This window comes from Somniosus microcephalus, chromosome 3 (genome assembly GCF_052327205.1).
Source record: "Somniosus microcephalus isolate GS21.2 chromosome 3, FLI_Smic_1.0, whole genome shotgun sequence".
Classification (NCBI taxonomy): domain Eukaryota; kingdom Metazoa; phylum Chordata; class Chondrichthyes; order Squaliformes; family Somniosidae; genus Somniosus; species Somniosus microcephalus.
Genome location: NC_140989.1, coordinates 328,881,391 through 328,896,354, shown reverse-complemented (window position 1 = coordinate 328,896,354; position 14,964 = coordinate 328,881,391). Strand labels below are relative to the sequence as shown.

Sequence of the window (14,964 nt, the reverse complement as noted above, 5' to 3'; positions counted from 1 at the left end):
ACACATTTTAAAAGAATCTAGGGAAGAGATAGCAGAGGCATTACTACGCATATTTAATAGTTTATTAGAAAAAGGTGTAGTGTCAGAGAACTGGTAGATAGCTAATGTTATACCGATATTTAAGGGGGATAGAACATGTCCAGGTAATTATAGACCAGTCAGCTTAACATCGGTAGTAGAAAAAATAATGGAATCCCTACTAAAGGAGAAAATAGAAGAACATCGAGAAACCAAAAACATAGTAATGAATAGTCAGCATGGATTTCAAAAGGGAAAGTCTTGCTTGACAAACCTTATTGAATTCTTTGAAGAGGTAACAGAGTGAACAGACAATGGTAATGCAGTAGATGTAATTTATCTAGATTTTCAAAAGGCCTTCGATAAGGTACCACATAATAGACTACGGCGTCTCTGAGATCCCCTGGCATGCTCTCCTCCTTCTGCCGCTGTTTTGGAGCTACATTGATGGAGATGACAGAGCAGATTAGGTGGTAGTCTGTTCAGCAGTCATCCGCTTCTGTCATGGCGCGGGTGATGCGGACATCCTTGTGGTCCCTCGCTCGGATGATGACGTAGTCCAGCAGATGCCAGTGCTTGGAGCGAGGGTGTTGCCATGAAGCCCCGCATTGGTCCCACATTGGGCTCATCAGTCACCTGAGAACTCATTTTTAATTTGGAAGCAAGTCATCCTCGGTTCCGAGGGACTGCCTAAGAGAAGAAGAGAGGCATAATAGACTGATGAACAATGTCAGAGAATGCGGAGTCAGGGGACAAGTAGCAGAATGGATTGCTGGCTGGCTTCAGGACAGAAAGCAGAGAGTAGGAATAAAGGGTAGCAATTCACAGTGGCAGAAGGTGGGTAGTGGTGTTCCACAAGGATCAGTGCTGGGACTGTTCACAATTTACATTAACGATTTAGAATTGGGAATCAAAAACACAATTTCTAAATTTGCAGATGACACCAAATTGTGGGGGGGGGGGTAAATCAGTACTGAGGAGGACTGCAACAAATTACAGGAGGACATTAATAAACTTGCAGAATGGGCATATAATTGGCAAATGAAGTTCAACACAGATAAGTGTGAGTAAGAAATGGAAACTTTTTATTATAAGTTTAAGTACAATTAGGGCACGATCTTTAGATCATTTATAGTCTGATAATAATAGTGACAGTGTCACAGCATCATGGCTAAAGCCACAAATCATACCCAAGTCTTGCAAAACAAGCATAGGTCAAAATATTTCCTCGTCAAATAGAATAAATATTCAAAGAAAAATATTAGTAACCACAAATTAAGGGGGCATTAAATGCATTACAAAGTGTTTGGCAAATCTTTTATTCCATTTATGTAAGAACAAACAATGTGTTGATATAAATAGCATCATGTTACTTGGTTTTATCTCTGGTACATAATGGCACTAAAATAATGCTTGACTCTAAGGAGGTCTGCCAAATACTCCTGGTCTAGTTGGTGCTTTTTTTACCTAAAAATTATATAATTGATGGGATATAATAATCTTCTATACCTGTAGCTCCTATCTAGAGCATTTCAATACTTTCTGTAAAGTTATGTGATTGGATTGTCATGTATGAAGTAATGTACCATTGACACATTTACCATTGACTGTTAATCATATTCAATGGTAGAAACTTCCAATATATTATTATTTGGAAATGTCATTAAAGAAGGTGGCATATTTTACAAGGTTCTAAGGAGATGTACTGCTGGAAAGATTGAGCACCCAGATCAATTTAGAAAGTTAACCTTTCTCATAGCTTTGAATCGCTTACCCATTGTTGACTGTATTGTCCACTGTATTTGTCTCGCCTCAATTGAAACTGTGGTCTCATTACTATGAAGAAATTATAATGTAATGCAGTGAGGCAACACTTGTCTCATTTTGAGAACTCACCATGGAAACCAGGGTTGCAGCCAATTAAAAAAATCACCCCAAGTATGGAGCATCTGGTGGTCTGGCTCCGTAAAACCCTGACAGTTACAAGATACTTATGTTCTTCACAAAAACATGGATTAGGTCCTCAAAACTTTTTGTTTAAATGTTTTGGGAAAAAAATGCTTAATCACCTTTTGTCTGTTGTGCCATATACCATTTACTCAGCCAAAAACACTGTTATCTGACATTATTCCAGGCTTCTGTCAAGGCTGCTATGTAACTGTTCACTAGGAAATTATTTTCTTCTTCATTCTCAGGATATGGGCATCGTATGGCAAGGTCTGCCTTTATTGCTCATCACTAGTTGCCTTTGCGAAGGTGGTTGTGAGCCGCCGCCTTGAACTGCTGCAGCCCATGTGGTGAACATGCTCCCAGAATGCTGTTCAGTAAGCAGTTCCAGTGCCGAACGGTGATATATATCTAAGTTAGGGTGGTGTGTGACTTGGAGGGGAACTTAGAGGTGATGGTGTCCCCATGCGCCCGCTGCCCTTCTCCTTCTACGTGGTCGAGGTTGCGGATTTAGGAGGTACTGCCGAAGAAGCCTTGGCCAGTTGCTGCAGTGCATCTTGTAGATGGTACACATTACAGCCACAGTACGTGGTGATGGACAGGGAGGATGTTTAAGCTAGTAGATGAAGTAACGATCAAACAAACTGCTTTGTCCTGGATGGTGTTGAGCTTCTTGAGTATGTTGCAGCTGCACCCACCCAGGCAAATGAAGAATATTTCATCACACTCCTGACTTGTAGGTGGCGGAGAGATGATTGATTCTGCTTCAATCTATCAGGTGCGAGCCTCCCAGTAGCTTAAAGAGTAAAGATACTGCCCAGTATAGGTGTAAACAATACAGAACAAAAGATCCAGGTTTGATTCCCAGTCTGTACTGAATTATATGATGTCACCCAGGCATTAGTAGGGTGGTACAATTGGCTTCAGTGCCAGTGGTCTAGGGAGCAAAAAAAAATTAGCTGATGAAAAATCAGAGGGAAATTCTGAATGTTGTCCAGTGACCTTAAAGGAACACAGGAGATTAAGTGAGTGGACAAAACCATGGCAGGGGGAACATCAATGAGGTCATCCACTTTGGGTCTGAGAAGGACAAATAGAATATTTTCTAATTGCTGAGAGACTAGGAGCTGTGGAGGAGCAAATAGATTAGGGTGTCCATGTACACATATCACTAAAAACTAGAGAACAGGTACAAAAATTAATCAAAAAGGCTAATGGAATGTTGGCCTTTATCTCAAGGGGGGTTGAAGTTCAAAAGTGAAGAGTGATGCTTTAGTTGTACAGCGCCTTGGTCAGATCCCATCTGGAGTACTGCAGTCAGTTTTGGACACCAAACCTCAGGAAAGATATAACAACAGAAAATGCTGGAAAAACTCAGCAGGCCAGGCAACATCCGTGGAGAGAAAATAGAGTCGACGTTTCGGGTCGAACCCTTTTTCAAAACTGGAAAGGAAATGAAATAGATCGAAAGGCAGGGCTGGGAGAGAACAAAAGAAGTGAAGAGACATTAAGAGGTATTCAAAACGAGATGAGATGGTGATAGGACTAGTGGATACAAAAGACGGCTCAGGAAAGATATATTGGCCTTGGAAAGGATACAGTGCAGATTCACCAGAATTATACCTGGGCTTAATGGGTTAAATTATGAGGACAGGTTGCATAAACTTGGCTTGTGTTCCCTTGAGTTTAGAAGGTTGATGGGTGATCTACAAATGTGTTTAAAATGATAAAGGGATTTGATAGGGTAGATAGAGAAGCTATTTTCTCTGGTGGGGGAATCCCGAACAAGGGGCATAATCTTAACATTAGAGCCAGGCCATTTAGGAATGAAATCGGGAAACATTTTTCACACAAACGGTGATGAAAATCTGGAACTTGCTTCCCCAAAAGGCTGTGGATGCTGGCCCAATTGAAGATTTCAGGACTGAGATCAATAGATTGTTGATGGGTATGGGTCAATGTTCCCTCTAAGTTTGTTTGGCCCTGCGTGGCCCCTTCAAAATAACACACATGACAGCCCCCATGTAAAGTAGCCTGTCGATCTAGGTTTACACATGAAGAAAAGCCACTTAACCAGGGTACCAGAGAGTGCCTAATGCCATGGAACTGTACCCAAGCAAGAGTTGGCACCTTCAAGAGAGGAGAGGAGAAATTGGGACAGAGAAATGAGGAGATATGTGCATGTACCCACACTGGCACATATCTGACTGGAAATCTAGTGAGTAGGTAATCACCGTCATACACTTATCCTAAGGCATTGTTATGGTAGAATGCTGCTGTTCCTGCGAATCCTCATGGTGATTTCCAAATCTCAACTGGCATGCATGAGGGAGGCACTGAGCCGTGGGACATTCCAACAGCGAAAGAGGAAAAATCAGATAGCAGGCTTTTCTCAGCTGTTGTTGCCGGGACTTGTCCTTTGGCTGTCCTCTCCAACTGTGAATGGTATGGGCAATGGAAACGTAAAGAGGGGACAACATACCTGTAGTATAAGTTACAGCGCACAGTAAAATGTGCATGCATCCCATCAACAAGTCTATAACTGGTTTTGTCTTTTTAATAGTGTTTGTGAAAGGCAATTAAAATATAGGTTTACACATTCCTGAGGGTGTATGTTTATATAGGTTTTGACATTGCTGTGGTTTATTCACTGGGAACATTAAATTTTCTAATTACATTTGCATAGTTTTGGTTTTGTGGACACCTGTCAGTGCCTGTAGCTGCTTCAGGCGCTTGCTGTCTGATAGTCACCATAGTCCTGAGACTGTCTGTCTCCTCCCTTTCACAAGAAAATAATAAAACATTTATACCACGTGAGCACTATCTTTTCAAGTATAGAGTCTAGGTTTAAATTCAGTTAATTTGCACGGTTGTGGCACTTGCTACGATTCATGGGTGAAAGAAAATAAGGCAAGTCACTCAGTTTAGTTAAAGGGAGCGTGTTCCCAAAATGGAAAAAAATTCCCAAATTTGGTATAATTAGATACTAATTGAGTAATTGTATCTGAAAAACTTTAAACAACATTTACAACACAAATGCACTTTACTCCTCTTACCTGTAACAAAATAGTGAATAGAGTAAAGAAAATTGATGGTCTCTTGACTCTAAAGGGATTTGGGACATTCATTGCTCTCTGTTTGCAGCTGGGATCTGCATCCAAGACCAACCCAGACAAATGGGATGAAAATCTCCCATCTCTGATTAGGTTAACCAGTGAATTTTGTTAGAACATCAACCCTTTGCCTCTTGGACCTCCACCCAAATTTAGCCCAGACGTTTTAGATGACGGCCTCTTATACTTCCAGTATCTGTTAAAGAGATACACCAGTGTGTCGCTGGCTGTAAGGATGAAAGTCTCGTCTGTCTGCTCACTGTCAGGGCCCTACATGAATGAGTTGGGCTGCTGTCAGTTCCTTGTGGCCCACAACATGAGGAGGTGGGATGTGCGCTGCAGGCACCTGTTTACATGGGCACAGGGACAACGAGAAATTGGCAGCTCATTATAATGAGCCAAGCATGCAGCCAACGCTACCTGCGCTGCTTATTGACTGTGCGCCTCTTTGGTGGGAGGCGTGAAATCGGGCCTTACTGATGCCACTTAAAGGCAGGCAGCAGTTCTTAAAGAGGAGGTGCACTGTGGCTGTAGACAGCAGAGAAACTTCGTAAATGGCTGGAAGAGGTCCAGAGAGGGCATCCACTTTCTCAGATGTAGTGTTGAAGGCCCTGGCCCAGGAGGTAGATAGGAGGAAGCAGACAGCAAACCGAGATTTTCATTCTCAAACTGAACGAGAAGTGAATCCAGGTTCTAGAGGTGTATAAACAGTATCTAACTCGCTGCGGGGCAAGGTAGGTGAGGGCGGCGCACAGAAAGCTCTCCAGACAATACCTCTGCTGCCAGTGGAAAGAGGTTGCTGAGGAGGTGAATGCCAGGAGCGTAGCTCCAAAGATATGGCTGTGATGCTGGAAAATGTTTAATGACCTCACCAGAGTTGTCACGGTAAGAATCTTACTGACAGCCTGGTTGGAGTAAAGGCGGCACAGAAGTCTGGCGCAGGATGAATGAATCATGACTGCTGGCAAGAAACCAGGCACAGACCTGCATGATACACTGCCTATGGTCACAAACAAGCTGGAAATTCAAGGAGTAGAATCCCTTTCTATTGAGAAAGATGCCAGGCTGATAATGGGGAGCATGCAAGGTAACCTGGCACCTTTGATCCTAGGGAAGCCTGCATTGCAGGTGAAGCTTAGTGCTCTCTCATCTGGTTTGTTCTGTCTTTTGGAAAAAAAGATGTAGGTGTTTCTCCTGGCGTAGGGAGCCTCTGTGACCTCCCTGATTCAACGCTGGGAGATGGCAAACTGGGAGATGTCGCTGATGTCACCTGCTGCAGCCTAAAAAGAGCATGTTGCATAAAAATTAAGGCCTTGATGGTCAAAAGCGGTGCTGTCCATGCTTCAAAGCTCTAGCTGCAGGTGAGATAGCTCAGTGACGGCCTCATTGGTGCTCCTCAATGAATTTGAGGTATGGGAAGTGCTCCCTGAAAACCTGCTGTGGGCATGGCCTTCTGTGCAGTGCCCCCCTCCTCCCTCTTCTCCCAGATGTTCCTGCTCTCTCCTGTCTTCTTTGCTGCTTCGCCTTGTCCTCCAACCCCAAAGGCAGATGCACCAGACCAACCATGACTACAGTAGAATGTTCCAAAGCAGACAAAAACAGTCCAGCACAAAGGTCCTAGAAGTCAGAATTCACTCGTGGAACATAAAATTGCCCAAAGAAAGGCGTAGAAGTTAACCAGCAATCTGTGGACAAATTAGCAACTAACCTGTATGGAAGGGGTGAGCCTTTCAAGGAGCACAACCTCACGAGAGCTCCTTGCTGCCCGTTAGCGCCATGAGTTGCTGAGCGAGTTTATCACGTGGTGAGACAGGTGCTAGTGCAGACCAATTCACAAAAGGGTAGCACCATTATTTAAATATTATAATGAGGCGTTAAATGTTTCCGTTGCGGATCCATGATGCCTATTGAGCAACCCGATCTAATAGGGCGGCAGGCGCACTTCCAGCATGGAATAAGCCATATTGAACCCTTTAGCGCCTGTTTTACACCAGTAAAACGGATGCATTGCGATCAAATTTCTAGGCCAACTTGTCAGGGAGATATCATTTATTTTTTCTTTATATTTGAAATCAGGAGGGATGGAATGCCATTGTTTTTTTATATAAGGCTGGTGCAAATTTTGTACTTTGATGCAGTTAATCCCATAGTCAGGGAGTGGAAATTTATTCTCTGAATACTGATCCACGTAAATAACTCTGTGTCACTTTCTAACCTCTCCTGCCTAAAGTGGACTGGAAAAGTAAATTAAAGGGTAAGACAGTTGAAATGCAGTGGCGGACAGTTAAGGAGATATTTCATAACTCTCAACAAAAATATATTCCAGTGAGAAAGAAAGATTTTAAGAGAAGGGAGCACCATCCGTGGCTAACTAAGAAAGTAAAGGATGGTATCAAATTGAAAATGAAGGCATACAATGTTGCCAAGATTGGTGGGAGACCATAGGATTGGGAAATATTTAAAAACCAGCAAAGGATGACTAAAAAAATAAAGAGATGAATTATGAGAATAAACTGACAAGAAACATTAAAACAGATAGTAAGAGCTTCTACAGGTATATAAAAAGGAAGAGGGTAACTAAAGTAAACGTTGGTCCCTTAGCGGATGAGAGTGGGGAATTAATAATGGGGAACGGGGAAATGGCAGAGACTCTGAACAAATATTTTGTGTCTGTCTTCACAGTAGAAAACACTAACAACATCCCAATAATGGATAATCAAGGGGCCACAGGGAGGGGGGAACTAAAGACAATCACTATCACTAAGGAAAAAGTACTTGGTAAAATAATGGGACTAAAAGATGACAAGTCCCCTGGGCCAGATGGCCTGCATCCCAGGGTCTTAAAAGAAGTGGCTGCAGAGATAGTGGATGCATTGGTTGCAATATACCAAAATTCCCTGGACTCTGGAGAGGTCCCAGCGGATTGGAAAACACCCCTATTTAAGAAAGGAGGGAGACAGAAAGCAGGAAACTGTTAGCCTAACATCTGCCGTTGGGAAAATGCTGGAGTCCTTCATTAAGGAAATAGTAGCAGGGCATTTGGAAAATCATAATGCAGTCAAGCAGAGTCAGCATGGTTTTATGAAAGGGAAATCATGTTTAACAAATTTGCTGGAGTTCTTTGAGGAGTTAACGAGCAGGGTGGACAAAGATGAACCAGTGGAGTGGTGTATTTGGATTTCCAGAAGGCATTCGATAAGGTGCTACATAAAAGGTTACTGCATAAGATAAGAGCTCATGGGATTGGGGATAATATATTAGCATGGATAGAGAATTGGATAACTAACAGAAAGCAGAGAGTCGGGATAAATGGGTCATTTTCCGGTTGGCAAAAGGTAACTAGTGGGGTGCCACAGGAATCGGTGCTCGGGCCTCAATTATTTACAATCTACATTAATGACTTGGATGAAGTGACCGAGTGTAATGTAGCCAAGTTTGCGGATGATACAAAGATGGGTGGGAAAGCAAGTTGTGCAGAGGACTCAAAGAACCTGCAAAGGGATATAGACAGGCTAAGTGAGTGGGCAAACATTTGGCAAATGGAGTATAATGTGGGAAAGTGCGAGGTTATTCACTTTGGCAGGAAAAATAAAAAAGCAAATTATTATTTAAATGGAGAGAGATTACAAAATGCTACGGTTCAGAGGGACGTTGGGGTCCTTGTGCATGAAACATAAAAAGTTATCATGCAGGTGCAGCAAGTAATCAAAAAGGCAAATGGAAAAAGGCAAAATAAATGCCTTGATTTCAAAGGGGTTGGAGTATAAAAGCAGAGAAGTCCTGCTGTGAAGGAATAGCCATGATTCAGAGAAATACACGATACTATGAACAGAATTCTGATATTATTAATACAGAATATACTGGGTTTAAAAATCTAAAGCCTCAAAGACATAAGTCTCAGCAGACAAGTCTGTGAACATCGGCTTCTGAGATAAAGATCAGTTGATAACAAAGTTGTAAACAAGCTTTGAAATGGGAATTAGTTAAAGATACTAAAACAATGAAAGATTGAAGAAAACCATTGGTACTTCCAAAAGGTCTACGGTTTGCAACGAACACAATGAGAATGCCCAGTGAAGAGCTAACACATTGGAACAGAAACACAAACGTTAAAAGAGGCATGTGACTTTGAAAACATGACATCAAGTAAAGAAACCTGCTGGTCAAATAGTTTCATGTTAAACTTGGGAGACAGGAACCATAAGATTAAATAATAATCATAATCAACTTTATTGTCATTGTTAGTGCACAAGTGCAGTACAACGAAATGTAGGCTTGCGGCTCCCGAGAGTGTACATTTAGATTAAGACATTTAAACATTCAACATACATTTTTCTTGTAATACATTAACATAAACATAACCATAATAAAGTGCATTGGCAGATGTGCAGGCTTTAGAGTTTATTTGTGGAGTTCAGTAGGATGACAGCCCTGGGAAAGAAGCTGTTCCTAAATCTGGTCGTACGGGTGCGAATGCATCTGTAGCGTCTCCCAGATGGCAGGAGGGTGAACAGACTGTGGCTGGGGTGGGTAGGGTCTTTGATGATGGTCCGTGACCTCCGTAAACAGCGTTTCTGGTATATGTGCAACCAATTGAGATAGCTAGAAAACAAGTAAACACAGTTAAAGTGGTTTTGATTTACATATAGTAAATATAATACCAACAAGAAGGCTTTGAAAATATGACTTCAGTAGAGACACCAAGCAATTGCATTGTGTTTGTATTAAACTTGGATCACCACGGATTTGGGCAGGATTTTCATTGGGCCATGGAGGTGGGATTGGAGGCATGTGGGGTGTTAAAATCCCGAAATCGGGGGGCGCGAACCCAACCCGCCTCCATGCCAGTTTCAAAGGAGGTGGGTACCCGACCCGCACTGGGACCCACCTCCCCGAGGCAGCAAGGGGATTAGTGCCAATTAACTGCCTGTTAACAGGTAGTTAACAGACAGTTTTTAGCCTAGTCCCTATTTTCATCCCTGAAGTGTGGGATTCCTGATGGCTCCAAACCATGCCAAGTTAGTGAGGCGGGCCGTCGGGATGAAGGGCTTGGAGGGGTCGAGATGTCCGGTGTTCAGGTGAGTGATGGGTGTATGAGTGCAGAGGTAAGTGAGTTTGGTGTGTTTAAAGAAGTTGTACTTACATGTACTTACCTTTGCAGCCTTCCTTCCTTCAGGTCTCGGGAGTCCCTCATCTCACCGGCACAGAAAGCAGAATGGCCGCAATCTGTCAAAAGTTCCAGCATTCTGCTTTCTGTTCTGTTGAGATCTCTAAATCATCCTGAGAGGAAGGAAGTAACTTGGAGTACAGATTGTCAGTGTTTGACAGCTTCAAACAGCTGTCAAACGCTGATATTTCATCTGTCAAAAGGTCTTGACAGATGAAATATCAATCTGTGACGTCGCCTGTTTCCGGGTGGCCCTTAATTGGCCCGCTGGGCGGGCTCAACAAGGTCAATCAAGTCAAAATCGCGTGGGTTGGCTAGAACTCGATGAAGGCGGGACTACAACCCCAAAAGTTGTAGTCCTGCCTCCTTACCCGACTCCTCAATGAAAATCCAGCCCAAAATGTCTGCTAAAAACCAGTAAAGCCAATATTAAGAATTAAATGAAAGCATTTTATAAGTATGGCATCAAACAGAATCCATAGCTGTCATTGTTTTTATGATGGTTTTTGGAACACCTAAAGGTAGAGAAATAATTATGCATGCAATAGTAGAATTGATAGTAAGAATAGAAAGCATTCGAAAGAGGTATCAATAAAGACAATTAGCTGATATCAGCAGAGAACATCAAAGAAGAAACCACTGCCAAAAGGGTATAAAAATAAGACCTTTTTAACATAAAAGTCAGAACTCGCTGAACGGGCAAAGCGTTTTTCAACTCTCCAGATGCATCTCTGTAAGTCTTTAACTATGAGTCTCGGGAAGTCAAAGTGATTGATTTTGGCGGATGTTCTGGATTTAGAAATAAGTAAGAAATAAGAAATGTAATGAAGTAAAGATGTGAGAATAAGGATTTCTGAGAAATAAGAAATGTAAGCTAATTGTATTTTGAATTATTAATGTTGCGACTGATTCAACAGATGTTAACTGAATGTCGGCTCTTAAATAAAACTATATATTTTTAGAATTGTCTCAAAGAGTAATTCTGTATAAACTCGCGAACCCACATTTCTGTACACTCTTTTGTAAGGAGTTGCAGAATTCTGGGGGGTATTCCGGACCCTCATAATATCCGGAAGGTTACAGTCTAGTTCAACTTAGTAAAAGTGCTATCTGGAGGACGGTAACATCTTCAGTCGTTCCTTTCCTTTAGGGAGAGATAGCCTGAACCTTTAAACCCATTTAAGCGTCTTATGGAATTCGGCTATCTCTAACTTAAGTTGAGGGTGAACGTCTGGGGAATACGCCTGATCTGGGATAGCCCAAAAGGGCTAAGACTGTAATTACCCTTCACTGCTACAACTGTACAGTTCAGAGACGATTCACTATGTTAATTCCAGAGATGAGGGGGTTGACTTATGGAGGAAAGGTTGAGCAGGCTGGGCCTATACTCATTGGAATTTAGAAGAATGAGAGGTGATCTTATTGAAACATATAAGATACTGAGGGGGCTTGACAAGGTAGGTGCAGAGAGAATGTTCCCCCTCGTGGGAAAATCTAGAACGAGGGGGCACAGTTTTAGAATAAAGGGTCGCCGTTTTAGAACTGAGATGAGGAGGAACTTCTTCTCTGATGATCGTATATCTGTGAAATTCTCTGCCCCAGAGAGCTGTGGAGGCTGGGTCATTAAATACATTTAAGGTGGAGATAGACAGATTTTTGCAAGATAAGGGAGTGAAGGGTTATGGGGAGCGGGCGGGGAAGTGGCTTTGAGCCCAAGATCAGCCATGATCTTATTGAGGGGATCGAGGGGCCAAGTGGCCTATTCCTGCTCCTATTTCTTATGTTCTTATGTAATGTAACTGGGCAAACCATGCACCTGTAAAATTGACACTAATTGGAATAAATTTACTAATCTCACTTGGAAAGGTCATGATTATAAACTTCTGCAGGAGTGAGTCACTCAGTGACAGAAGAACACTTCAAAGGTTTTGGTGTATTTATGCTGTCAAAGCAGGGAGAAGGTTTGGTGAATTTGTTTGGCATAACCCTATACTTTTTTTATATGCTGTACCAGATCTGGAGAATAATTCAGTTTCTTATGGGGGTTCCTAATCTTCCTGACAGAGACTGGAGCTCACAGTGCGGCCCTGCACAACAGACTTTATTGAAGTAGTTCAAGAATATTTTCTTAAAACAGCAAGTGAGGGAACTCACAAGGGGTGACGTGGGGGTGGTGGGGGCGTGGGCAATATTGGATTTTCTCCCTAATTAGTGAGGAGTAATTAATAAGCCAAGTTGAAGTAAAGGGAAATTTGAGGTCTAGTGATCATAAATTTGTTAAATTTAAGGTTAAAATGAGGACTGCACAGTTTCAAAAAAAACTATTAAGAAATAGGATTTCAGGAAAGCAGACTGTGAAGGGATGAAATACAGTATAAAAGGACTAACATGGCTTGAACTATTTTCAAGGGTATTTGTTTGCAGATGACAACAAATTGGGTGCAGTAGTCAATGATGCTGACTAATATGTGATAATTCAAAGGGACTTGGACAGGCTAGATCAATGGGAAGAGAAGTGGCAGATGGAGTTCAATGCAGATAAGTATAAAGTCATGAGATTAGCTAGAAGAAATGAGAATGCAGAATACATAATGGCCCAGAAATTCGTGTAGGGGGCTTCCCGCGGGTGCAAGCCCCCGACCTACACTTACTTAGCGCGCCGGCAGTGGAGGCCTGGGCCTGCGTGGATTTCTTGTCTGTGGCCCGGTCCAGCTCCCGGCGCGCTGTGCTTGCGTGATCCAGCGGCGTAGTGCGATGCGTCCGCTGGGATCATGGCCAACCAATCGGAGGAAGGAAAATCCCATTCATGAAATTGACAGAAAGAACTGTCAAACTTATGAAAACTCCGGCCCCCAAAACAGTACTTAACCTTAAAATAATTTTTTTTTTTTTTTTAAATCACACTTTTTAAATAAACTATAAATAACATTAAATAACTATTTTAAACAATAATTTAAATTTTTGGGAAAAATAATTTTATAAAAAAACGGGGCTAAAAATACACCTACCTTACTTTAAAGTATTAAAAAATAATAAACCTGTGGAAAAAATGTTCTAATTTTAACTAATTGACCACTTACCTTTTAAAATGAAGTCCTTACGCCTGGTTTTTAAATGTGTAAAATGTAGAGGCCGTCACGCACGGAAAAACCTGTAAAAAAACAAGGAAGTTCAACGCGCATGCGTTCAACCTCTGAACCCCTTCGTTCAGAGGATCGGAAATGCCGGTTTCCCGCGCATGCGTAGTGCATGCAAGAAACCGGCACTTCCATCGGGTCCACGCGTGAGTACTCCGTGCTTACTCACGCGTTGGGACCCGAATTTCTGGGCCATAAAAGGATAACATACTTGAGGTAACAGAGCAGGAAAGCAATGGTGGACTCATTGTTAAAACCATCAATACAGTGTGGATGGACAGTAAAGAAAGCAAATAAAATGTTGGGATGCATAGCTAGGGGTGTGACTTATAAGGAGGTGATGTTGAAATTATATCTGGCCTTGGTGAAGCCACATGTGGACTGTCCATATTACAGGAAAGATTTAGAATTATTGAAGGGAGTTAAGAGGACGGTTATGAGGCTGATTCCTGAACTTAGAGGGCTGAGTTATGAGGAAAAAGTGTCGTTACTCACTGGGGAAGACAAGAATGAGACGGTCCTCTAATTTTGACATCTTGAGCATCCCTGATTTTAATCACTCAACCATTGGTGGCCATACCTTCAGCTGCCAAGGCCCTAAGCTCTGGAATTCACTCCTTAAAACTCTCCTCCTCACTATTTCTCTTCTCCTTTAAGACGTTCCTTAAAACCTACCTCTTTGACCAAGCTTTTGGTCATCTGCCCTAATTTCTCCTTATGTGGCTCAGTGTCAAATTTTGTTTTATAACGTTCCTGTGAAGCGCCTTGGGACGTTTTACTATGTTAAAAGGTGCTATATAAATACAAGTTGTTGTTGTTGGTCTTTAAGGCTACGTAGAATTTGGATCCAGAAATAATGTTGTGTCAGGTACAGATTTCAAGAACCAGGGACAAAGTTAAAGGGAAGTTTAGGCAACAATTGGAGAGTGATAACATTTTGGAACAGATTACCTGGGTTGGTGGAACAGAAAGTCATGACAAATCTTAAAGAAGGGCTGGATGAATTCCTGTTAGCAGATTCAGGAGTTGCTAGGAGGTTTCAAAGAGTAAGCTAAATGGACCAATGGGATTTTTCTGCTCAAAGCATTCTTGTGTTACTATGTTACTGCGCCCTAAGTAGAAGAAACGTGCCTGATGCCTGGATTGGCATCATTTTTGTGAAATCAGTCTTAAAATGACATTCTACTAAAGGGCATATTGCTGCTTTAGAAAGATACTCAACTCTCAAGTATTCAGTTTCAGTTAAATGCCATATTTAACACATATATACAAATCCCCAAATTTGATTTCTCCACCGTAGGAAAACAATATATTGTATAAAGGCTGCTCTTCCAACTTAACCTGTTTTTTTGTTGTTGCTTAAAACAGTACAGCCTATATGCAAGTTGATATGGTAATAATTTTTTTGGTCTTGGAGGCCCTATTTTACAATTGAGTGGCTTGCTCATTAAGAGACATGTGAAGGTGGCAAGTTCTCTTCCTTGAAGGACTTTGTGAACTAGTGGGTTTTTACAACAATCAGGCAGCTTCAAAAACAGTTACCACACACAGATTGAACCCACACTAGTCCTACTTGGTGGGT

At 41.9% G+C, this 14,964-nt stretch overlaps 1 protein-coding gene and 1 long non-coding RNA gene across 6 annotated transcripts in view; one reads left to right on the top strand and one right to left on the bottom strand.

Moving 5' to 3' along the window:
* The window catches only part of LOC147122217 (BTB/POZ domain-containing protein 19-like), a 263,418-nt gene that overhangs the window by 197,636 nt on the left and 50,818 nt on the right, over positions 1-14,964 (top strand). The window lies entirely within an intron of this gene.
* LOC147122218 (uncharacterized) lies at positions 9,290-13,319 on the bottom strand. The gene is made up of 2 exons (XR_015077710.1): positions 12,897-13,319; positions 9,290-9,680 (listed from the first exon to the last, which is right to left on the bottom strand). It is a non-coding gene; the product is annotated as an uncharacterized LOC147122218 (long non-coding RNA).